The 24,068-nt window shown below is 44.2% G+C and overlaps 1 protein-coding gene across 16 annotated transcripts in view; it reads left to right on the plus strand.

Annotated features, from left to right (window-relative positions):
- The first annotated feature begins 225 nt into the window (after positions 1–225).
- The window catches only part of EPB41L3 (erythrocyte membrane protein band 4.1 like 3), a 96,992-nt gene continuing 73,149 nt past the window's right edge, over positions 226–24,068 (plus strand). For 8 of the 16 annotated variants that reach the window (XM_074878677.1, XM_074878694.1, XM_074878707.1 and 5 more), the window contains exon 1: positions 227–315. The gene's annotated coding sequence lies outside the window, so the exon portion shown is untranslated. Of the gene's footprint in view, positions 316–1,049; positions 1,207–24,068 lie in introns of those variants that run through there. The other 8 variants (XM_074878715.1, XM_074878722.1, XM_074878720.1 and 5 more) reach the window with 4 other exon arrangements.

Here is a 24,068-nt window from a genome sequence, read left to right on the forward strand (position 1 = left end):
GCGTGCGCTAATTTTTTTTCCTTCTTTCTTTTTTCTTCCCCTCTCTTCTTTTTTTTTTTTTTGCTTTCTTACCCCCCCCCCCCGCCCCCCTCCCTCTCCTTTTTCCCTCCCTCTCTCCGGAGGAGCCTCCGCAGCCCTGATTTGCTGGGAAGCGGCGGAGGCTCGCTCTGGGCAGAGCCGGGCTGCGCTGCCGCTGCTGACGCGTGGCCGTGGCCGCCGCCGCCGCCGCCGGGAGCAGCCCCGGTGCCGCCGCCGCCGGGCGCCCCCGCCGCTCCCGCCGCCCCCGGAGGTACCTTCCCGCCGCTCCCGCCCCCGGTGCGTGCAGCGTCCTCGGGGAAGCGGAGGATATGCCCGTGGAGGGGAGGGGGGAGGCGCGGGCAGATTACATCCCCTCCACCCCCCTTTTTTTTTTCTTTCTTTTCAGTGTATATGTATTTATATTTCTATATAAACCTCTTTCCTCGGAGCCATTTTTTAAGTTAGCAGTCGCAGGGGGGGGGGCGGCGTGTGCGTGAGGCCGGGATGCCCGGGGGGGCGCCGGGAGCTCGGTGCGGCCCGGCCGAGCCGGGTTGGGGGGTGGGGGGGCGGACATACGGCTGCTCCCGCCGCAGCTGTGCCGAGGAGGGTGTGGGGTTGCTATTTAATTTTATTTTTTTTTTTTTTTTTAGGGCGATACGCATTTCTGTGGGAAACTTATGTAGGCGGCTGAGGCACGGCGGGGGGGCGCCTGGCTCGGTCGGGGGCACCCCGAGGTCCCCCCGCTGCCCCGCTCACCTTGGGGGGGGGGCGGGCACAGCGCCTGGGAGGTGCAGGGGGTAGCTGGGCCTTGCAGTGAGGGGACACACATACACACTGGTGTGCCCCCCCGCCGTGTCGTGTGTGTTCCCCCCCCCCCCTTCCGTGGCTTCTGCAATGCGGTGGGTGTGGTTATGTACGGAGCACATCGCAGCCCCGGACCGCTGCAGTGGCAGCGCCGCGCCGCCCCCCCCCACGGCCCCCGCCTCACGGCCCCGGCCGGCAGCGAGGGGCCTGGGAGCTGCCAGGGCCGCCCGCGGGAGGAACCGCGCGTGGGGCTCCCTGCACCCCCTGCCTGCCCCCCTGCCTCGGCGCGGGCTCCCAGGTGCGCGGGAGCGGCGGTGGCCCGGGCGCTGCCCCCCCGCCCGTGTCCCCGCGGAGCGCGGCGTGGAAGTGGCGGTACTCGGCCAGGTCTGTGGGGAAACGGGAGTAGAGAACGCGAGTGGGTGGGCGGCAGCAGGGCTGTGCGGGTCCCATCCTCTCGCACCCCGGCTGCGGCCCTTTGCACGTGGTTGACCACAGAGGGGCTGGAGGAGTGGGGGAAATAGTATTTTATCTTTTTAGGTTTTATTTTTCATTCAGAGTTGAAACTTTATCATACGTACTGAGAAGCATGAAAACTCGCACTCTTACGATATATGCAATAGCGAAGTATAGCAAATCTGGCCTTGCAGTTTCTTGATTTCTTTTTTTATTTTTATTTCCCCTGGGGCTGAGCTTGAGGAGGAAGGCATTTGGTAAAGGTGGTTATATCACTCTGAATGCTGTTCTTCCCATGTGTGCTTGTGTTTGAGGCAGAGATGGCATGTATTTCCTCAAGTCAACATGCACGTTGCTTGTAAGTCAAAGGGAAAGTACCTATGATGTTTGAAGACTTTTCTGTCAAAATGATTGCAAGTGAGAGGCCTGCAAAAAAAAAAAAAAGCTCTGGGTTAGGTGCGTCCCACGTGCGTTCATCTTTTTAGTGTGGCAAGCTGAATGATACCTCTTTCATTTTAGTTTTAATGTTGTCAGCATTTGTCTGTGTCCATAGAAAGTTGTCAGATTTGTATGGAGAAAAAAAGTATAACTGAGTCTCATAGAAGATGAGAATATGAGTAAACTATGTAAGTTTTTGACGAGTAAATCTTGGTTGGATGCGATCGGGTGTATGCTTTAAATCTATTGAGAACGGTCCTTTCATAGAGTATTAAAAGGTCAAGATCATTGTGCTGCATCACTGATGTGGTTAAATTCACGGCTCTTGCTGCACCTGTGTGTGTGTACATGCATAATGTAATACAGGCGAATGCTGCTATGCTGGTCTCCTTGGGCTGGAAAGTTTCAGCTCGAACGTGAGGATGAGACCTGCATGGCAATCAGGGGAGAAGAGAGCCCAAGAGCACCGCATTAGAGTAAGAGCCACTGGAAGTTTATTCCTTACGGCGCAGCTTGAACCGTCAGCGTGCTGCAGACCTGCACGCTGCAGCAGAGAACACGAAACACAACAGGAAGCATTAAAAATACATTGGTTTTATTTAATCAGACCGGTACAGCCTGGCCTCTCCCCAGACTAATTGCACGCAGTCGCATCCCTCCATCAGTGATGCAGCTGATGGCCTTTTCTCCCCAAAGGTTTACCCCTATGACCGAGGAGCTGGTCAGAGGCGTGTCAAGAGCTCATCCGATGGGAGCCCACTTCTGTGGTGGGCAGGTTTTGCCTTTGGGAGGAGGAGGAGGAGGAGTGGGGGAGCATCAGGGTGTGGCACCATCCCCAGGCCCCCCCCCCCCCCGCCTCCGCCTTGAGGGTTTCTCACAGGGTGGGGCTGTGTCTGTCTGCTGGGGAACTGCAGCAAAACTGGAGAGGTCTAATTTTAGTTGGGGTTTTATTCTCTCTTCTGAGAAGGAGCAAGTGAAGGTGAAGCTACAACTTACGTAATTTTTGAATTAAACAGGGTGAGGTCCTTTTTTTTTTTTTTTTTCTGTAGTGGCAACCTGCTGAATATTTACTCTTTGATGAAAAAGAATTACTGTTCACAGGTTTTTCTTTGAAGGCTGGAAGGGTTTTATAGATGATATGGTCACTGGTGGTAGGTTTGACCCAAAGTAGCATGCTCACACTTATACTTGTTAGATTTGTTGTTTGGTGTAATGGTTGTGAATTCCTCGGGGGCTATGCATGGCTATTTTTTTAAATGCATAAAATGTCACTTCTTTGTATTTCAGGCATAATCTTGAGTTAACAGAAAGTTCTTGAAATGTGTTAAATGTGTTATTCACGGCGGGTGACATTCAGACTTGTTCCATGGAAATCTCATGTACCAGTAAATGACTGCTTGTTGTCTCAGAGAAAACATCAAACCATTTATAAGCAGTTATAAAAGAATACTTGTTTCTCATGAGATGAAGCATCAGCTTTATCTCTCGAGGTACAGCATTTTCAACATGGAAGTATTAATAACTGTGTGACTTTATCACATCGAAATACATCCTGGGGTGAGAATCTGTGTACAGTCAGTGCGCATTCAGTGTATGTTGGGCTTTGGAAACAAAGGGTTGATCTGTGCAGGGAGGTCTGTTTCGTGAGTCTGCAGGATTGTGCGTTTTCAGTGTGTATAGCATGACCCTGGGATATTGTGTTTTATCATCTTACTCATCACGTTTTTAACTGGAAATATGTTACGACTGCAGAGTTTGAATTTTCAAAGTGTTTTGTTCAGACATATTTCTCTCTAATCAAGTGAGAATAAATGCATATGTATAACTGAAAAATATGATTGCTGTCAACTAAGCTGAAAATTAAGCTGAAAACGTGTTTATTCCAAAGGATCATGATGGATTGTTTTTATTTAGTACAGAAGTTATAGAGTATGTAAAAGAGTGTTACCCAGAACTAGACTTAAATAAGCATCACTAAGCAGTTTGAATCAGTACCATAAAGGAAGCCTTTAAACAAGATGAACTACTGAAAAGATGATGGATTCTCTAGGTTTTGTCACATGTTTGTCTTAGTTTTTAATCTCCAGTATTAGCCATTTCTAATGGTTCGGGAATGGTCGAAGTCTAAACGTGTACATGGACACACAGCACTTCCTCTCACATTAGCTGGCTAGAAACACCCAAAGAGAAATGCTTGTTTTCTTTGGAAAGTTCTCCATTTCTTAGAATGAACAGCACAGGTAGTGGAGAAGAGGAGCATAAGCACCTATCTTGGCTTTGGTAAGAGAAATCCTATGGGCCCTTTGCTCCTGCCCCTGCCATTCTCAATCGTTGTCACCATAAGCATCGGTGCAGAGGAAACTCAGGAGGATTGCCGAGGACTTAATAGCTGTGGAAAAGCAGAAATGGGTCAGTATTTGGGACAGCTGAGTTAATCTGAGACAATGTGCTGTATAGACAGCAAACTCAGTATCTTCTGCACCCTTCCTGAGCAACTGATACAATGCAATTTGAGTATTTGTCAGCTTTTCGTCTCTGGAGGAAAAAGAAATCTTTACTTTTTACGTCGTCTTTGTATCAGCAGAGCTCGTTGTTCTTGAATAAAGCGAATAAAAGCAAAAAGGAAATGATAATAATCTTCTAAATCATGAATCTGTTTGCATCCTACGGGATGCAGTGTATGAAAGGGTAACACATAAATAAAAGTTTAAAAAGTATATAGAAGTAAAAAAAGGGGGAAAATAGCCCTTTTACATAGGCCACTTCAATTTTTACCCTTTCCTTCATATATCTTGGAAATACTTTGTGTGCCACAGACAGAGAATCTCTTTCACTACCTATCAAAACTGATCTGTTGGCGAGCTGAGAAACAAAAGAAGTACTGAAATCTGCATGAGGATCGCCCACCAGATGTTTGATCCCACTGAGAAAAGTCCTTAGAGGGTTAAAGAAGAATGTGGAAACCAGGGACTTGGAGCGTGTGTGGGGGGTAAAGGACTAGAATTAATGAAAAGCATATGTGAATATAAGGAAATATTTTGGGAGGCAGGGGGGAGAGTAAAGAGAAAAAAAGCAGGATACAATTTTGGATACGTGCTCACGTGCATGTATTTGTATGAAACGTATGTTTACTGACAAATGTGACAGAAGGGAAGAGTCATAGCACTGCTTTAATGAGTTAGAGGTGGGAGAAGAAAGCTCCCACATGGATTGGAGAATGGTTGATGTTTATGTTTTTGGGCTATGTTAAAACCTGAACTATCAAGGTATAGCATGCGTCTATTGCTTGGCTTTCACTGCAGCTTTTTTCCCTAAAACAGGGACTGAATTTTGATCCCAGAGGGGCTGCAGGTGGCAAGCAGGGGAATGTATTTGAGGTGGGAACAGCTGACCATGGCGGGCTCTTGGTTGGAGCCGTGTGGATGGATGATGGGATGTTAATGGTAGAGAGGAAGCGAAAACACCCGCCTCCAGCCCGTGTCAGACCAGAGCAAGCCGCATGCTTACGCCTGTGGTTTTGGTCTTCTCTTTAGTTGTGTCCTGCTCCCCCAGCCAGACTGTTGCCTGTCACTTCCACCGCACATCCCCTTCCCCGGGCTAGGGACGCTGGCTGGGTGGCCCTTCCTTTGGGCTCCTTGGCGAGGACCCTGCTGGGCAGGAGCCTCTGGCACCATCTGTCCTTCCCATCGCCCAGGAAGGTGGTGAAGCACCTGCCCCACTTCTCCCCCCTCCCGATTTGGGATTATCCCTCCATGTTCCTCATCCTCAGAGCTTCATCCCTTGCAGTGGCTCAGCCTCAGCGCTTTCCACCTCACTGGAGGAGCGGAGGAGGTGAGTAAATCCTGGGAGGCAGCCACATGCCAGCATGCCCCAGCAGCCTTTCCCCGGTGGCAGGAGGTGACATGGCTCCCGGCAGCTGGGGAATGTGACATTGGTGGTGGCAGTGGAGCAGGAGGAGTCCCTGGGGGCGGAGGTTACCTTGTTTACTCCTTATGAATCTGAGGGCAATTATGTGTAACACCTCCTGGTTTCCTAGGACATATTGGCTGCAAATAAAATCTTGTTTAATAAGCCAGTAAATGCAAACAGGCTGTGAAGAGGAAAAAAAAGCTCTTCCAGACCTAGGAAACATATGTTTATGCTAACTGAGAGACCTGTTCTTGCACCCTGACTCGCGTCAGGGAGTATCTTTATCTGCCAGTCTTCCCACAGAGATTGGTAAGTCTGTCTGTGAAGCAAGGCTTGATTTGGTTTAGACAGAGGTATCAAAATCTGACCCTGCCAAATCATAGTTTAGGTCAGGAAGCTGTAATCTCTCTAAGGACCCTGGAGATGATGACTTCACCAGGTCCGCTGAATTCATCACTGTTTTCTTTCAATTAAATTACCGCGGTTTCAGAGCAAGGGTTGGGGCAGACAATGCTCAGCCCCTCTGCTCCCCAGCACAATGTGATTGCTGTGGGTGCCCCACGGCAGCGCTGCAGTCAGTATACAGCCATACACATCTATACAGAGGGAAACATGGCTGCTTGCCTGTGGGAAATATTTGCAGCAAAAAACCTAGTAGCTCTGGTTTGTTCCTAGTAGCGGTTCTTAACCTTGCATATCAGTAAATATGAGGTTTGATAAAGGTAAAGATGGTGTGTGAGGTGTGAAAGTGTGCTTTCAGAAAAGCAGGGTCTCTTTGGTTTAACCGGATGGTCTTGGTAGTCCAGGCACTGGTTGCACAGAGCCCTCTGCATGGGGGCTCTGGCACCAGCGTTGGCCAGGGAGGTTGGGGGGGTGATGGGTGGCTGCCTTTTCGGAGGTCAGCACGTTGCCTTGTCTTGAAGCAGGAGTAAAACACAGGTCTTGCTCCTACCTGAGGGGCTGGTGCTAGGCAAAGTTACCTCTTGTTGTAAGCAATTTTCTTAATTGATCACTTCTATTATGGCAGTATGTTGCTGGTTTAACCGTGCGGCTCGTTAGGCAAACGGCAATGTAAAATCTTGAGAACGACCCTGGAAGGAGAGGCCCAGCTGCAGGGTTGAAAGGTGAAGTGAGGTGGTGGGTTTTGTACCCTGGAATTTGTTTTTTCCATTTCTTCTGTCTCTCTCTTTTGGATCATTCCAGAAGACTGAAAGTTTTGGTTAATTATACGTGCTTAAAGGGAAACACTGTAATGTAGTTTCCACGTACTGGAGCATTATTCTTGTACAGCTGGAGCTGGCAGCCTTTCATTCCCTTACCACCTCCTTTTCCTCCTAAAAATAGCAGCACACTACAGTGGGATTACAGGAGAGGCAGAAGAACGTTTCCTGAGCAACAATTTTTGCCGGCTCGTGGTTGAGGTAGCATCAAGAGCAGATTTTGGGGGAGTTGAGGGAGCCATAACTAGGAATAGAACAAAATGGGACAGAGACAAAACTGGGGTGGAGAGGATGAGGCTGGTAGGCAAGAAGCGTATGGCTGGTGAGGTTCATTGGACTGTGTAACAGCCTGCTCGGGGAATTAGGAGAAACCTCAGCACTTGAATCATTTAGGAGTTGCCGAGACAGAGCACTCATCAGCACCGTATGGGTAGCAAACTCAAAGTTCAGATAGGAGGCGTGGGCAAGATGACCTAATTTCCATCTCTGATTGCTGTGATTTATTAAAGAGTTTTGCAGGCTTTCTCTTAGCAGGCTTAGAGCTGGAATTTGAGGCATGGAAATTAGGAGGGTCCTTTAATATCGTACAAGCACACTGTTGGGGTTTGGACACTCACTTGCAGGGGTGCAAGCAAAGTGCAGCAAACAGAGATTGTGGACGGACTCGACGACAGTTTAGATCTGGTATTGACACTGGCTTGCATTCTGTGCTCGGTCCTGTCCTCAATGCCACTAGTCCTTATATAGATTATAATAATATATTAATGGGCTATAGTAGATATCTTGGAAAAAGGTAAAAGTAAAAAAAAGATAACCATCACACACAACCAGTTCTCATGCCACCCTATTTAATGACATCTTCAAGAACCAGAGAATTGTTGATTTGTCTTAGTTTATTCCGATCTTGGGAAACCCTTTGTGCCTGTAATGGGTTGAAGAAGAGCCAGAAGACAATGCTTCTGCCCCAGCCAGTTGTCCAAGGCAGGGAGCAAAGACTGCGCCCGCTGCCTTCATCAATATATTTAAATATATTCAGTTAGTCTTTCTATCTATATAAGCCATGTACCTACTGGCATTTGCACGTAACTAAGTATGTCATGCAATTAATTATTGTGATGGTGAAATGCTGATATAACTAAAGTTACATGGAAAGCTTGCCTTTCTCTTCAAACTGTTGGCATTGAGGTTGTTATTTCTGATCTGTACCCACTGACTACAGTTCTTACAAAGCCAAACGAAACAATCCAGAATTTCACATGTAAAGTTTGAAAGTGTTTTATCCTCATTTGCTAGTGGTGTGACACAGATTTCTTGACTTGCTCTTAATTGTGCAAACCCCAAACTATTTTTCTTACACTGACGTCATATATAAACCATTAGTATTGCACTTTGCAGCTTCTCTACTAACATGGTAATGTGGAGCAGTAAAGCCAGTCCTTTTCTCATCCTGAGGGGGCAGTGAATTAAGGATGCAGAGCTGAAGAATAAAAATAAGTTCTTCTTTTTAAATTTTTACCAAGTTCCCACTGCTGTGCTATAGGAACAGACATAAAAATTTCTCTTGCTGATATAAGGCAAATGGCGTGGTTTTGGGGTTACCCACGGCGTCAGGACAGTTGTAGTTTCTGTGTTACACTGGCCAGAAGGATACCAGTGGCTTCTGTAACAGGAGTGTCTGTATTAAGATAAACTCTCTGCCTGGTTTTTGACTCCCTCTTCAGCTTTGATTTTGTTCTTACCTATCTGCCATGCAGACATGATCATTGTGTTTTCCCCGTCTTTTGTTGTTCTGAATCACCTCACGTCAAGCCAGTAGCAGTTTGGTTATTGCACTTCGTTTTGCTGTTTGCCTCTGTCCTGCATTTTCCATCATCTGAAACACTGCTTTCAAACTCTTGCCGGTGTTTCTTCTATCTGAAGGCAAGGTAGCTGGTGTGAAAGAACATGTGCTCCATGACCTTCTGATCCTGTGATGTTGCTTTGAAGAATGCAATCAGTGTAGTTATGCTTTATTCTAACCAGTTTATGGAAATCAATACAACTGTTTAATATCTCCATAATATCTCTGTAGATTTGCAAGAAATCTTGCTGTGCTTTTTTTTTTTTTTAATAAAAAATTGCTGGCATGCAATAGATGATGCAGCAACATGCCATCATGTTATAGATACAAATTGCCATAAGATACCTGTCTTTCTCTAGCTTCCAAGCAGTTATAAAATAGATACATTAACTACATACTACATTACATGTTTACTAAAATTACATGTTTACTAAAACCTTCTTTCAAGGCACGCCAGGGCTGTTGTTCCTAACGCGCAGAACTGTGAGTCTGCTTCCTTGATAGTGTCCTCTGTGCTTGGGATGTTGTTATAAGAAGAAAAATCGCTGCAGGATGGGACTTGGCAAACAAATCAAGGTCTCGGCCAAGGAAATGCATTGTCTGTTCATTCTCTAAACAAAACTAGTTCAGCCGAAGGCAAGTGTTTCATATCTGGTTTCCACTGGCTGTATTTTGATTTTGTAAAGTAGATGTGATAAGCAATTATTTCTGCTTACATGCTGTTGTTTAAAAAATACTAGTGGTTAAATATTTCTTAATTAAAAGTTGTCTGCTGAGCCTGAAAGAAACTGTCCAGAAATTCAGAAGGGGTAGCACAAACATTAATAGGATTCGGAGTAAGTGTTTAGATGATGAATAGGATTATTTCCTACTTAAAAACATACTAGTTTGAGAAGTAGGCTGAACAGAAATCACTCTCTGACTAGTGGCACATTGAAGCCAAACATCTTGAGATTTCCAAGCAAGGAATCCTGCTTTCTGGTGGCATTTGGCATTCATTTTAAGACCTTATATAACCTACTTTACTTTAGCCTACTATTCTGAAATTGTGGTGTATGGCAACCCCATTTTAAGTTACTCTGTCAGAATTTTTAGAACTTTATTTCTTTCTGAACTCTGGTTAGACACCTAATAAGGAAATTACTAGTGAGATACAAAATTAGTACCTAAGAGTAATATTTAACACCATTTAAGATGACAGGTCTGCAAAATGCATGGTATCTTCCAGAACTGGAGTGGTAAGGCATCATGACAAGTGTAGTCTGTTAGAGAAAGGCAACTTCTTGAGAATTTAGCAGGAGCTTGGAGTATTTATCGCTTGCTGTAGGGAAATGAAGTAGTGACTGGTAATAGGTAAGGCTTTCCTTCAGGCATGAGTGAAAAGCTCCTCAAGCTCCTTGGTTCTCCCTGCCAGAGCCACCGGTACAGAATAAACCGCTCGTTCCAGGCTCAGATAAAGCCCTCAGCTTTGTTTCTCTGTTGCCCTCCTTGCAAACCACAGCATTTCTTATCGGTGGGGCTGCTCAAGGTCCTCCCCTGCTTTGGAGAACTGAAGCTAGGAGGTGGCAGTGGGGGCAAGGATGGAGGTCCTGGGCAATCCTGGCTGCAAGAAGTGCTTCACCCCAGGGTGCTGCAAGAAGCTGCTTCCCCACCTTGTTCTGTAGTAGCTCCTGGGGCTGGTAACTGACTGCTCCGCTTCATCCTTTGTTGTAGGTGCTGTGAAGATTAATAATTCAATTTGTCAGGTGAAAATTTAAATTGCATCAGCCACACCTCTTGAAGACTTATCCTGTGATTAAAAATGACAAACAGTTTTCAATGAAACACTGGTTTTGCATTCTCCTAACCTCTCAAACCATACGTATTTGAAGCTTAAGCATGTTATGTATACTCTTCAAAAATTTACCTTTAAAATTATGTGTTTAACATAAGGAGGGAGAAAAGTTTCACCTAGAGTTTAGATAGAACTGAAGGTGTATTAATATCCACTTAAAATGTTGACCTTCCTTGCCTTGCCTCTAGGAACAAGCCATAGCTGTCCAAACTTTGAATTTTTGCACCTGTCTGTTACGATCTCTTCACTGAGCAGTGATGCTTTTAGACTTTACAAAACCTGAATGATTAATCTGCTTGTAGCCCTCCAAAATAGCCTTACAGTAGCTGATAAATCCTGCGCAGTTATTGCAATATTTTGCAACATTAAAACCTTAATGTTAAATTGATAACCTCAACGAACAGGCTAAAATTGAAAACAAATGCGTTCCTTTCCTGAAGGTACCCCACTTTGTTTAAATAGCAGATAACTTTCATCAAGGCTGCAGCCTTCATCCCCTGTGAAACCAGCCTGCAGTTTCTAAAACGTGAAGGCTGGATCCAAGCGCTCAATTTATCTCTGCCACGTGAGGCAAAAGGCAAAGCCAAAGCATGCTGCAACTCCTAAACACGTTAAGAGGAGACACGGAGGTGACTGACCCCAAACATCCCCGTGTCTTCATCAGCAGGTGACAACGCGATTGCTGCAGGCTGGTGTGCTGCTGGGATTGCCGGTGGACACTCGCCAGTTGTGTTACGAATGAAGCCCACTCAATGTTTGTAATGATAGTGCTTTGGCAGTTGAGCAAATGTTGCTCTACGCTACAACAGATAATATCTGGGGACATTGGATCCTGTTTTGCGGTGCACAGAGTTGCAGAGCTGTAGGACTGAGGATGCCGTGTGTGGTTATCCAGCTTTCAGGTTCGGGGTGGGGGAGCTTTGTGGACTGAGAGGTTCAGCAGATGTCCCAGACATTTGGGGCTCATGAAAGTAACACGGGTTTGTGGCTGTCTAGTGGGATTTTCTTGTCCTGGATCTGAAGAGCTTCTGGATTGTCGTTCTCCTGAAGCCCACGGTGTGTATGCCCTGGGTGTCCCGCAGCCCTGACCTGTTGTGTTCAGCTGCCTCAGGGTCACGTTATATCGTGTTACCAAAAAATACAGTGTTTGCTTCAGACATCTTCTCCCTTCCTTTTTCAACTGTGAAGCCAGTAATTTTCTCATAAAATATCAGATCGTCTTGAACACTGTAACAATAACATCAGACAAAAATGTTGCCAGCCATCTCTACTGTCCAAGTAATCATTTACATGAATGTGAAAAACAGATTTTCAAGATTGAAGTGCTAACCCCAATTTACTGTTTCAATCTAAAGTAAGATGTTTGGTCCCTCATTACATTTATTCAGAAGGTCTTTCCAAATCTTAGTTCTTTCATCTCAGAGCTGCTCTTTAAGCTTTGGGCTTGGATTGAACAGCTTTGTAGGTGATGGTGGTTATTCAGCTCTTTTCAGTGTATTTTCCATGCAAAGTGTGGAAGCACTTACAGTGTTTAACCATCAGTTTTCAAGCTCTTTGCACTCCACCTATAGGCACTATAAAAATGTATTAGTTTAATTATTAAGATAATACTACTTGGCCATTTAATTTCCCTAGTAAAAGGGGGGACAATTTGTAAGTGAATAGGAAGTTTTTAGCCTAAAACTTGTAAGAGTAAGAGGCTCTGGTCCTAGCCCATGGTCTTAGAAACTGGAAAAAGAGCTTTTTAGGGACTGCTTAGAAGCAAATGATGGATATTGGTGCCATCTCTGAGTGTGGCAGCTGGAAAGTTTAATTATAGGCTGGAAAGTCAGTTAGGGATTAAGGAAAGTGTTAGCAGAAGGGGTGAATGTTAATGACAGCTGTTTGCTGTAGGCTTCAGGGAGGCAAAGTACATATAGAACATAAATAAAGTGTAGGGCCAAACATATGCTGACTTTGAACATTCAGAAACTCCGGGTCACTTGTTCCTTGACATGTGAACCTGGTTTGTATGAAATCATTTTAATGGCTCGCACACATGGGGAGGTGTGTGTAGAGAGGGGGAAAAAATTACTGCCTTTGTTTCAGAGCCCTCAGCATGGACGAGCTTGTGTTCACTGTTGGAAAACAGCACCTGGGCCAGGGATAAATATAAACCAGGAGAGAAGCACGCACCCACGTCTGCATTAGGCAAGGGGCATTGGCCTGAGAGGAGGAGATCCGTACAGTGAAATGTTAGGGGCTGAGGACTTGACATCCACATGCTTTGCACTGGCTTTACTCTGGTCCCAGACAGCACGCTGATTAAAACGAGTTAGAAAACCCATGCCACCAAGTGTGAGAGTTGTAAGCACGCTGTAGCTCATGTTGCAAACCCACACTGGTAGTTTGAGGGAAAATTCCAGATCCTTTTGCCTTTAAAAGTGTGTAAATTGGGAAATAGTTCTACACCCTCTTAGGGTACCTATAAACCCTACTGTACAGATCAGGCACCACTGCTGAGATAAGCAATGGTGCAAATTGCTAGGACAGTTATAGCCAATACAGTGTTAAGGCGGAATCATTCTTCCCTTTCTGTCATTTTTCTCAGGAGTGAGTTTAGGTTTTTTCATTGAGGTACATTTGCTCTGGTCTGAAAATATTTTTTTTTTTTCTTCTATGGCACAGGTTTTTCATGCTATACATTTTGTTTGAATGAGAGTTAGACGGGAATGTGATTCAGACTTAAGCTTGCTAAGTGCATATGTGACTTAATGAATCTTCTTTCTAACACACTACAGCAACCAGAGGTCATCCTCTGAGAGGACAATGAATGATAACATGAGCCATCTTTTTGGGGAAAAAAAAACCCACAACCAACCAGACAACAACCAGTCAACCACCCAACAGAAAAAACCCCAAACACCCAAAAGCAACCAAAAAAAGAAGACCAAAAATCCACCTTTTTTTGTTTTGAAGTGTTTAAAACAGACACTCATTAGGGGCTTGGTGAAGTTTTTATTCTTATGTTGAAGGCTAATAGCATATATGGAGAAGTTTGGATTTATCCCCGTTGGATGTGAGTTTTAAGATTGCCTTTCATTCAGCTGCAGTAACAGATCTGCTGTACCTGACAGACTGCTGTGGCCTGAGTGTTAAAGGAATAAACTAAGGGAATCGTCTTCCCCATAAAATCAAACTAATTTGAACATGTGGCATTATTTATAATACATTTCATAGATTTATGAATCTTCCTTGACAATTAAAAGCTTGTAGAGCACAAAAATGTGTCTAGTTTAATAAGCTACAGAACTGTCCCATATGAGACTTCTGGATGTTACAACACCGAGGTTGTTGCAAAAAGGTAGTAGTAATTCAGCCTTTCCACGTATAATTCAACATGACCAGCCATAATGAGTGTATGGCTGCAGTGTGTAGGGTAGTACTGCCAGCTGCTTGAAAAATAACTGTGTGATCTTCATACTAAAAGTTGGTAGCTTTTGGGTACTTGCTGATTTTGGTTACAGCTGGAACTAGTTGGTGGTGGAGTGGCTGGTTATCCCACCAATGGTGTTTTCTGTCCTCGCTCATGTGAGCCTGGGTAGAGGGGGCTCGGGCAACACCCAGCGCTGGGTGGGTGCCTTGGGACGCAGGGGCTGCTGGCTCCCTCTCTAGCCCAACTGCTTCCCGCTCGCCAGGGAAGGACAAAAGGTATTTACACCTCTCTTTCTTGGAGGGCTTATGGTCCTTGGGAAGCTCTCTGGCAATGAAAAGAAAGCTCTTCATGTGGTATTTAAAGTGCTGGACAAGAATTCACAGCAGGCATTTCCTCTCTTCTGAAGTGTGAACAGAGGGAGAGAAAAGAGGGAAAACCCTAGTAAAATACGGCTTACTTTAGGGATGGTGAAACTGCATACTTGAACCTGTTTTACTTAAGGTTATGTCAGTGTAGGTCAAGCAACGTGCTGAACTGTAGATGAAATAACAAGAAATAAAAAGAACCCTCATCTTCCTGAAGGCAGCATGCTTTTAACAGACCGTAAAAGATTACAAATGGGGTGAAACAGGGAAGAGTCTCCAGTATGTTTGCTTTGGGAATTTTGCCCTTTATTGTATGCTTGCGTGTGAGTGTGTATGTGTAAGCAAGAGAAGAAGTCCTTAACTTGCTCAGGCTGCAGGCTGTTGGGTTTTTTTGTGTTGTTTTGGTTTAGTTTTTCTCCCCAGTTGATTCTTTTTCCCCCCAGCTTGGAAAGCCCATTAATTACAGCTGTAATTCTGAGGTTTAGATGCAGTTCTGGGCACAAAGGATCTTGCCATGTTTCTGGTCTTATTTAGTACTAATGGACTAGACACAAAAAAAAGTCTCAGAACCCCACCCTGAAATATTGCTAGCTGCTTTTCTTCTTAAGAACTCCTAAATATCCAAGTCCACACTTGCATTTACTTAATCCAGCTTGAACTGGCTTCTTTGCAAGTTTTCAGTCATCTGAATGCCAGCCATTGTCTAGCAACTGGTTTGAATGAAATGGTATCCTATATTGTCCTGTCAGCCCATTCCTTGGCATCGTGTCCCCATGGCACGTTTACTGTTGGTACCAGGAATAGGAAGAGCAGATGTTCTCCTTAGTGGGGTAACATAGGTTGGGGCTTTGTTCCCTCTTAAGTTATCAATATCAAAACTGTTCTTAAAATATAGGTTAAAGGAATCAGCCTCAGTCAGTCTTATGATTTTCCATTTTTTATTGGCGAGGCATAGTATGTAGTTCATTTCGTGAGTGTATTAAGATGCCCAGATTAACCTGAAATAGCAGTCTTTTCTCACCATTTAACTTTTGGTTCAGTAAGGGTTGAGGCAAACATTTGCCAGCATACCAAAAGGGACCTGACACTTCTGTTGCAAATAACTTTTCCCCAGCAGCACTGCTAGTGTTGAAACAGTTTGGGTTCTGGCTTGCAGCCATGGGTTCACCTAAGCATATTACAGGAAGTGACAGGTAGACAGAAGTAATACATATTTTAATGTGCTTGACTCGGCTAGAGACCGTAAAATGGGGTAGACTAGACTTTCCTTTCCTAGCAGATGTGAGCTTGCTCCCAATTTATTAATAAGTTACGACACTGCCAGCACTGCCATTCAGGTCACCTTAATGGCCCTGAGGCTCTTGAAAGTGGACAAGAACGTCGAGTTCCTGCGGTTTTTGGAAGATGTTCTCAGCTCCTGTGAAACTGCTACAGAAAACGTGCTGAGGGGTCAGCCCAGCCAAATTGCTAATGCCCCTAACACCTGCCAGGGCCTGAGGTGACTGTTTCTGGAGTGGGTATTTCAGCAGTGGATGGAGGCTGAAATTGGAAATGTTTCCAATTGGTACTCAGTAATATTTTAATAAATACGAGAGTATCAATGGCTCAAATGTACTTCAGATACAGGGAACCACAGTTGTTCTAATATAAATCATGTGCTCTCTGTCACTGAAACTAGATCTCATACATTAATAAATACTTGTTTGAATGATACTCAGCACAAGAGAGGGAACTTTTAAAATATAAAATGAAAAAATTCAAATAATATCTACCTAGTAGATGGAGTTTTTTCCTTTTATTGGATATAATGTAGTTAAGATAGTTTTCTTCCGCTTGGGAGATCTTTAGATAGGTGTTTAGAGAAAACAGTGTGGGATTATGAACAGATCAAAGGTTAAAACTAAGCTGGTAAGTGTCATAATATGGTGAAAATGTTGAACTCTTTACTACCAGGAGGTATAAAGAGGAGTATTGTTTTCAGACATAAAGCCATCCTTGCAATCTGTTCAGCACCAGTAAGCACAGTTGATCTTCAGCTGAAAGTAGCATTTGGATGCTATTGCTTGGGGAAGAGGTGGACTGATGGGAAAGAGAACAGAGGAGAAAGAAAAGAGCCTGAGAGATGGCTAAAAATAGGACTTTTCAGAAGAGGCAGAGAGTGGTCTGAGGGGGGAATGGCAGCCGTCTGCAAGCTGCAGAGCCACGTTATGCATCCACTGTCGTCAGGGTGAGGAGTGTGCCTACATTTCAAGTAGGAAGAATTAGGTCAGACATTTGGGAAAATTTTCCTAAACAGTAAGGCTAGGGAGTTAATGAAATAAATGGCCTGTGGGGAACATGGAAACTTCACCATTGTGGGATTTTAGTAACAGGTGACATAAATATATACCAGGTAGAGTTTAGACAAAGGGAGCTGGGAAGGGGACTATGAAGCACTGATGTCTGTATGCAAGGCACTTTGAAACGATAAGCCCCCTAGTTAAGGTCCAGCACGTATCTGATGTGCTTGTGTTGTCGGTGGTGCTTTTGACATACTTGCAAGGCTGTATCTCTCTGACAAAGTTTGGTGGCTGCTGCTGTAGGGATAATTAATGCTGTTCTGGAACTGGGGGAAGGATTAGTTGGTTTCTTGCCTCTTTGCAAACCTTTAGAAAAATGATTCCTTCAGGGTAAGGTTTCTGTGGCCCCAGCTGTGGTGAAACATATACATATAGCGAAGGCGATGGACAGCAGAGTGGGTTGGACTCCAGCTGCAGGGCACTGCTTCCCCAGGGCACGCATGACATCCAGGGAGGGGGTGGATTACTTCATTCATTTTTCAGTTCAGATGTAATGGCCATGTGAATACTGGCATGATTTTTGTCCCCACAGAAAACAGACTGCAGAGTGAACAGAAGAGGGGAAGGAGAAATGAAATGCAACTCTGTTGTCTAGCATCAGCCATAGCTACTAGAAGAAATTTTTTGTTGTTGAACCACAATTTATGATGAAGTAGGGAGTAATTCTATGTATTTTCTGCATGCTTATTAGCTCCTGGGAAGGGTGAATTGTGCACTAAGTTATCAAAATTGTTTGAGAAATTAAACTTTGAAATTATAAATGCCTTTTTGAGCAAATCTTTCCGGTAAGAAGAGAGACAGTTACCGGTTTTTCCCCCCACACTACCATGTAATGTAAAATAAGTTGAATTTTACACACTGGGATCTGAAGCATACTGAAAGAAATGGATTGGCATAAAATAATCAGTAGATACAATGCACAGTGGTCCTTTGTCACAATGACCTGCACAATGCCAGGAGGAAGGATGGAAAAAGCCATTTATGGACCTGTTTCACTGATTTGGGTACTTTCATGGTTAGCACAGGAGACAAGTTTGGAACTCAGCACAGTGAACAGGGTCTGGTATTGAAGTCTTTCATTTTATTTCTGAATTGTAGGATTCTCCCTTAAATTAAGGTAGATCATTTGGATTATTTAGTAGCTACCAGATTAGTATTTTGTAGCCTTAAAAACACACCATCAAACATTTAGCAGAGCTATACGTAAGGAAAAGTACGTGAGGAAGGAAAGAATTCAAGTTGTAAAATCATTCATTCCTGAGTTAGGAAATAGCAACATCTAGCTTAATTACCTTCACTGCTGCTTTCAAATTATCAACTAGATACAAAATAGATTTTTATTTTCTTAAAATGCTCAATTCCTGTTGAGTAGCCTAGAATGATTTACGTGACTTTCTTTTTTGCATTCCCGTTCATTTAAATGCTGCAAAGAGCTTTTCTTCCTCTTTCGGCTGCAAGAGTTTGTCCATTGCGTTTTACTCTCATTTTTGTGATTAAAGCTGCATCACTACCACATTCTGCTTTCTTATTTTTTCCCTCTTCCCTTCCTCCCCCATTTTTTTCTGACCACTGTCTTGCAGGGGCACTTCAAGCCACCTGGCTGTCCCCATTGCCTCAACCCCTTCTGTCCTCTCTTGAGCTGCCATCACTTCTATGTGTCTTAAGTCCAAGATAGTCAAACATGTCGAGGAGTATGGTGACATCCATCTTCAGAAACAGCATATTTGAGTATAGTACTGGGTCAGGAGTATATAATGTAATTACTATATAGCTGTATGTATAGCATTTCAGGGTTTGATAGGTAAAAAGGGTTAGACCCTCTTTAAAGATAGCTGTTTTCTTTGTCAGGCTGTACTGGATGCTGGTCCAAATCCTCGTAGTTTAGTGTAGCTGCACAGATGGTGAAAGGTTTTGGCTTTATTGGGATGTTACATGAAGATACAGAAAGCTTGTTCTTAGTTCCTTGTAGAGCTCATCATGCAAAGGACCCTCAGGACTTAACTAGTGTGCATTGGGACGACATGTGCACCAGCTTCCCATGCTTTGGAAACACATAACTAAAATGGTCCTAAAGCACGTAACCGAAGCGTAACTGAAGCTGGAAGAGAATCTCGCTTGCTGGGTGATTTTAAGTGACATCTCTCTACTCTACAGATGCCTGGATATGCCATAAATATTCTTGTTGTCCGTGCATTTCCACTCTGACCAATTCGTTCCTAGAAGTCCCTGCTACCACACCATCCGTAGGTCTTGGTTTGCATCCAGTGTGTTATTTAACAGCGGGTGGCTTTGAGGCATCAGGGCTGACTGCTCGTATGTGCACTTGAGTTTTGAGGGGGACATGTTGAACTGTGCAGTTTCTCCTGGTTGATGGTCTGGCACACTGTCATCTGCGTAGGGCCGGGAGGATGGTTTTGGAGTGACAGTATAACCTGGAGTAGGGGTGTTGCGGGCTAGCTGGTGGTGCCAAATGAACGGTATTTTTATAATCTGTAGCAGGTAATTAAAGCACTGGGGAGCGTGGGGATCCCAGAAGAGTTCAAGTATAAAAAGCTGGCTGTCTGATGCCACGGGTTTGGTTGTTTAGACTCACAAGATTTTAATTTGTTTGGGGAGCCAGTGGTTTCCTGATGTGGTGCTCCAAACTGGAAAGTCTATTACTTGATATTGCAGGGTGTTTTTTACATTCAAAACTGACGTGAATGCCCAGGAGATTAAAATCTAAATACGAAGTGAATAATCCATTTCAGAAAAAAAACCTATTATGACTAAACACGCTGTGGTGTCTCATCATGTAGCCTTACTGCATCGGACCAGTTTAATGCCTTCAGAAGTTGAAAAACAGGATGTAAAATGAGTATGATACTTGAGGAAAAAAAGAAAAAGAGGAAGATGAAGTAGGAGAACTTTCAGCTCCAGGCCTCAACAAGATTGCTCTCCTCGCACAGAGCTGCCTTTATTTAACTAGGACCCAGTATGGATTCATGCGTCGTTCCTCTGGTTTTTTTGCTGCCTGTGACTTCTTCCTTCCTTTTGTGTCTGCCTGAGTTTAAAGTTTTCTTGATTATTTTAATCCAGTGTTCAAGAAAACTGGCAGCTTCCCAGTGATGGAGAGCGGGTACTGGTCGGGGATGCCACGGGGGAAGCCATTGCTCAAGCACCCTGTCTTGGACGGCTGCCTCCAAGAAAAAATGATTGATGACACCCTTACAAAAAATTTTTAAAGGGCTCAGTTCTGGGCAGGTTTATGGAAAACACTGGGGCTGGGAGCTGGGAGCAGAGCTCTTGGCCTCAGTGCTAACGTGTGTCTTGCTGGGACAGAGCAGCAGTGGGGGATGGAAAAGTCAGTGGCTGACTGGAAGAGCATTAGCCAGCTGACTGCAAAATGGGTCTTCTCTGCCCCAAATGCTTCCTTTTTTCCATCTCTGAACCATGCCGGATTGGAGAAAAGGCTACAAAAATGTAAAAAAGAATGCCCTCAAAACCATAAAAATGGGGGAAGAAGTATCCATTCACTGCAAAAGCAAAACAAATTGTAATCCTACATTGCTTTTGCCGGTAATAGGCTGGGGAGTGTTTGATTCATCCGTGAGCAGTCCTTTGACTTTTTCAAGCACCACCCAGTGAAATAAAGCAAAAAACAACTGGTTTCTGTGCTGAATTTTAGTTAGTAAGATGTCCAGGAAATCAGAAAAACCATGTTGATATTTTAAATTATAGCTCATCATTTTGTGATCAGCTTTGTAGGCTTTTACATCACCTGAAAGATAAACGTCTGGTGGGAGGGAGCAGGAAGATCCATCTTGGAGGAGACGGGCTTGATGCTCTGATCTGTACCTTGCCTATCCGATTCCCTTGTTTCTGGGAGGTTAAGCGGGTCACCAGCTTGGGAGCACTGGAGCACAGTCTATTTAGGTAGTGTATGAAACAAAAAATATTGTTCGCAGGTGTTACAGTGTTTTGGCCTGAGGGGTGTGTGGTAATGTAGCACACCTGCCGTGTGTCAGCAACTTGTGCAACTCTTTTTTTTTTCTCTTTTTAAAATTTTGAATTGATTCTATTTTGTGCTCAATATAAGAGAATATGAGCTTTAACAATCTGATGCCTGAAGCACACTCGGTCTCTGTAGCATTAAGTACAACTTTTAAATAGTGAATGATACACAGGGGGCCCCATGTGAACGTTTGGCTCCTGAGCAATTCAGAAAGGTCAAAACCTCACTCAATGTAACCCAAGTAATCAAAGTCACTTGTCTGCAGAAAATCAGGATGTGCCATTGAGGGCTCTTTCTTGCCTTTTTGGTTGCTGAATGAAATATTTATCAATCGGTTGTAATCACAGTACTACAAGCGGTTTTGCAGTGTTTACTTTTGCCTGGATTTTTTTTTTTTTTAAACTGAGATGAGGAAAGGATGAAGTTGGGCGTGTTTCAATGCAATTCTCTCATGACCAGCATCTGTGGGATGTTGCTGTAGTCTTCATTAGTGCTTCCTTCATTTCCTTCTCCTCCTCCTCCTCACATCTGCCTCCCCCCTGTAATTCCCTGTTGTCTCTCAGCATACTTAGTGAGTTACTTGTGTATTACTTCTGCTCCCCCTTACCTTCCTGCAGTCACAGTATTTGTGCGGATTAAAGCTTTTTGGTGAGTGGATGTTTTGCTGAAGTGTGTTATAAGCAGCAGTTTCTTGTGTTTCTCAGGTGTCCTACTTTTACCATTTGGGGTTTTTTTTTGTGTGTGTTGCTGGGGTTTTTTGTGGGTTTTTTTTTTGGTTGGTTCTTTTTGTTGTTTGGGCTTTTTTTTAATTAATGAAGTAGCAGTCAGGCTTGAATTTAATCGCTGTGCACTTCTGTAGTTATGCCCAGCACTCCTCAGAAGGTGTGCGTTTGACAGCTTGTGTGTGTGGCTTCTTCCAGACAGGAGCCGTCCGCAGGAACTGCGGTGTGAGCAGTGGCTGTGATCCTTCTTTTGGAGCTGGTGGATGAATCCTGGCACCGGGGGATGTGGGGGGCAGAGCCAGCCCCCACTCTGGGTGCAGGGAAGGGTGCAGTGGCAACTGCACCCCGTGCCTGGAGATCTGTGCAAAGAGTTTGGTGGGAGAATGAAGTTCCCTTCTTCTGGTAAATACCTGTCTGCCCATGGGGAAAACTGCTTGGATCAGCAGGGCGGGAAAAAAACCAGCCAAAATGGGTTATGATGGCCCGGTTCTTCTTGTCCTGATAAGAAATTAGGGTAGCCTTGGGGTGCTCTAGGTGATATGACCTCCAAAAGGTGATCTGTTGTCTTTAGGGAATCTGGTCCATCACACTCTTCATAAACCTTGTGTGTAGGAGGGGCAGCAGAAATTGCATTGATTCTAGGTTTTTTTGCTGTGGGAAGCCACCCATCCAGAGAGTAAAACAGACCCAGGAAATTTCTCTGAGTCACAGAAACGAAAGGTAAACAGGAAATAAAAATGGTAACCTGTGCATCCAGATGCTCCAAAGAAGCAGCAGATAAATACATATTGTGAATTCAGAGTTGTCAATCCAAGTGGGAGGGGTAAAAAAATCAACAAAAATTTTAATTGCTTATGCTTTATAAAGTTACAAACAGAGAATTTTGCTGCTGCTCTCTGTACATGTCTCCAGTGATGACTCCATACATCTATAGATAACGTCTTCTTGACTGTCATTATAGTTGATATACCATCTACTCTAAATACCACTTGATGCCAATCAAGTTCTTGCTCCACTATTAGCAAATGCTTGATTACTTTCTGTCTGCAAGAAGCCTGTATGTATTGCAAGGCTCTTATCAGCTCCCGGCTCTCTATTCCCTTTCCCAGGGTAAACAAATTCAGCTCCTTAAACCTTTTTCCACTGGCCACATTTTCTAAACCTACTCTCATTCTTCCTACTCTCTTCTTAACACTCTTTAATGCATAGTTTTTCAAAAAATATGAATCCCAAACTGAAATACGATATGCTTTATACTTGTCCCTGGTGCTGCAGAAGGCAGAATAGCTCCAGCATCATGTCCCAGACTGAAATTCATCTTGTTTAACGTGTGACTTCAGACTTTCATGCTGCTTCCTTCCTGCTGCCTAACCCATAGCTTCCCCATCACTTTTCACTTCTGATGTCCCCACTCCTGTTGCCGTTACCCTTACAGGAACATAGTCACATCAGCATATATATGGTTTCTGTCAGACTGCTTTTCTCTTCTTTAAGCGTGGTGAGGATGCCAGCAGCGTGCCCCAGCCTCCCCAGTGTGATGCTGAGCGTGACTGACACTCTCCTTTCCTTCACTGATGCTCAGAGGACTGTGATTCCTCAAATCGATAAGTTCTCACAGGTTGTCATCATGCTACTGATGACTGTTCGTAGGCTAGGGTTTGGGGTTTTTTAATCACTTGTACACCTTTTTTTTCTTTTTTTTTTTTTTCTTTTAGTTGTTTAAACTGTTTTTGTGGTTCACTCATGAAAAAGTCATGTGGGGCTGTTTTAAAAGCCTTTCTAAAGATAGGCTCTGTCATCTGTACCACTTTCTTTTTATCAGCTGGGACAGATGCTCTGTGAGAGTGAGCGAGAGGGACATTACACTAGTTTGACGTGACTATTTCATACATTCGTATTGATTGGTTTTTGTGTGTTTTGCTTTTTTTTCCTAATTTCATTATTTTTACAGGATTAGAAATCCTTTAACAGTGTGCTCCAGTAACTTCTCTGGTATTAAAAGTACACTGTAATTTCTGGCTTTTTCTGTCCCTACTTTCCTTTGTAAGATCGGGTGCTGTGCTAGGTCTTTCATTTCTTGTAGACTTTATCTGGCCTCTCTGGCATCTGCAAGGCAGTGGTTAATGGCTTAGAGAGGATTGCTGGTAGTTCCCCAAGCACTGTAGGGACATTTCCAGTGGTTCCTGCTGACTTGAAACCGCCTGGCTTACTGATGTGTTTGCTGTGTTCTTCCCTTACTCCATCCAGCCTGTGCTGGCACATCGTGTGCGTCAGGTGAAAGATGCCCTGAGTGTCTGATCCCAGCTAGCTGCTGTGAAATAAGGTACTGAGTAATTCAGCCTTTCCTGTGTGCAGTAACAGTCCTGGTTTTCCTTCTAATGTATTTATAGACTCTCTTCTTATTGTTTGCCACATCTCTTGCTGATTGTTAAGTCACTTTGCATCCTAATCTTCATGTCTCCTTTTATGTTGGCATTGGCCTTTTATGTTCATGCCTGAGTCATGTGTCCTTGGTTCTGCTTTGGTGTACAATCCCCTTTTGATATTTCCACCCCTCCATCCACTGTCATTTAAAAGCTCCTGATGCTTCCTGTCCCCACCCTTGCTAGGTGGAGGATAATCTCTCCAGAAACACTGATCTGCGTTTTCTTTTGGTGGTGGTTCCAGAGAGGTGCATGCGTCTATGGGGTGGTGGAGTTTTGGGTCCTTACAGGTAA

Source organism: Strix uralensis, chromosome 1 (genome assembly GCF_047716275.1).
Source record: "Strix uralensis isolate ZFMK-TIS-50842 chromosome 1, bStrUra1, whole genome shotgun sequence".
NCBI classification, from domain to species: Eukaryota; Metazoa; Chordata; class Aves; order Strigiformes; family Strigidae; genus Strix; species Strix uralensis.